This window comes from Myotis davidii, unplaced genomic scaffold, assembly GCF_000327345.1.
Source record: "Myotis davidii unplaced genomic scaffold, ASM32734v1 scaffold137, whole genome shotgun sequence".
Taxonomy (NCBI): domain Eukaryota; kingdom Metazoa; phylum Chordata; class Mammalia; order Chiroptera; family Vespertilionidae; genus Myotis; species Myotis davidii.
This window is the reverse complement of record NW_006288719.1, coordinates 651,202-653,115: the sequence shown is the minus strand read 5'-3', so window position 1 is coordinate 653,115 and position 1,914 is coordinate 651,202.

Here is a 1,914-nt window from a genome sequence, read left to right as displayed (position 1 = left end):
TAGCTCTGAGGCTTGGCTCCAGCTCTGAGACCTCGGCTGCTGAAAGCAGGTATCTGGCTTTGTTTGGCTTCTGTAATTGAAACACTTTTGCAACTCCAGCTCTGAAGCCCAGCTGGCTAAAAGCAAGTTTCTGGGGATTGTTTAGCTTCTATAATTGCAACATAGTTGCTTAGAGTGCAGCTCAGAGCTGGGAGGCGGCAGGCGGGGAACCTTGGCTTCCTCCATCACTGGAGCAAGCAAGCCTCCTGTTGGCTTCAGCTGCCTGGCTGCCGGCTGCCATCTTGGTTGGCAGTTAATTTGCATATCGCCCTGATTAGCCAATGGGAAGCGTGTCGGAGTTATGGTTAATTATCACGTTTCTCTATTATTAGATAGGATGATTAGCTTTCTGAGGGAAGGAGTTCATTTATTTTTGTGTCCCCACCACTTAGCATTATAGATGTTCACTAAATGTTTATACAATTAAAATAAATGTAGAATTAATTACTAAACTAAAAGAAATAGAGAAAGTTTATGGAAGATATCCAGCAATGTGGACAGAGATAATACCTTGAGCCAATTACCCATTTAATAAATACCTATTCAAGACTCACTTCTAATCCAGCCCTTCATTGTTTTCCTAGACCAGCATTCTCAAATTTATGATGCATGGATAACTGGATGAGAAATCTCAGGGAGTCATTCAATAGGTCTGAGATGTGCCTTGGGGATCTGAATTTTAATAATTATTATGCGGGTTGAATTGTGTTCTCTAAAAATTTATGTTAAAGTCCTAACCCCTGCTACCTATGAAGGTGAACTTGCTTGGAAACAGGGTTCTTGTAGATGTAATTAAGATGCAAATTAAGGCAAGGTAGTCCTGGAGTAGAGTGGGCCTTTATTATGATATGAACTGGCATTTTTGTAAGAGGAGGAGAAGAGACACAGAGATAAATACACGCAGGAAAGAAAACACCACAGAGAGGCTGAAGGCCATGTGATGATGGAGGCAAAGATTGGAGTAATGCAGCTGTAAGCCAAGGAATGCCAGTGACTTCCCACAACCACCAGAAGCTAGAAGAGAGAGCACTGACACTGGGATGTCAGGCTTATAGCCTCTAGACCAGGGGTCCTCAAACTACGGCCCACAGGCCACATGCAAATACAAACGTTGTATTTGTTCCCGTTTTGTTTTTTTACTTCAAAATAAGATATGTGCAGTGTGCATAGGAATTTGTTCATAGTTTTTTTTAAAACTATAGTCCAGCCCTCCAATGGTCTGAGGGACAGTGAACTGGCACCCTGTTTAAAAAGTTTGAGGACCCCTGCTCTAGACTGTGAGAAAATTAATTTTTATTGTTTTCAGCCATGCTGTTTATGGTCCTTCGCTATGGAAGCCCCAAGGAATTAATACAATCACCTCCCTCCCTCCCTCAGTAATTCTGATGTTAATGGTCATAGACTAGAGTTTGATCTTATTTAAAATTTTCATCTCTGGAAATGTATGATTCTTTTTTATTTAATTTTGTTTTATTGCTTAAAGTATTACAAAGAATATTACATATGTCTCCTTTTTTTCCCCCTTGACCTTCCCCCAGCCTCCCCTACCCCCCAGTGTCTTGTGTCCATTGGTTATGCTTATATGCATGCAAACAAGTCCTTCAGTTGATCTCTTACCCCTGTAGTATTCCATTGTGCAGATGTACCACAGTTTTCTAATCCATTCACTGCTGATGGGCACTTAGGCTGTTTCCAGATCTTAGCTATGGTAAATTGTGCTGCTATGAACATAGGAGTGCATATATTCTGATTGGTGTTTCTGGCTTCTTGGGATATATTCCTAGAAGTGGGATCACTAGGTCAAATGGGAGTTCCATATTTAACTTTCTGAGGAAACTACATACTGTCTTCCATAGTGGCTGCACCAAAATGTAT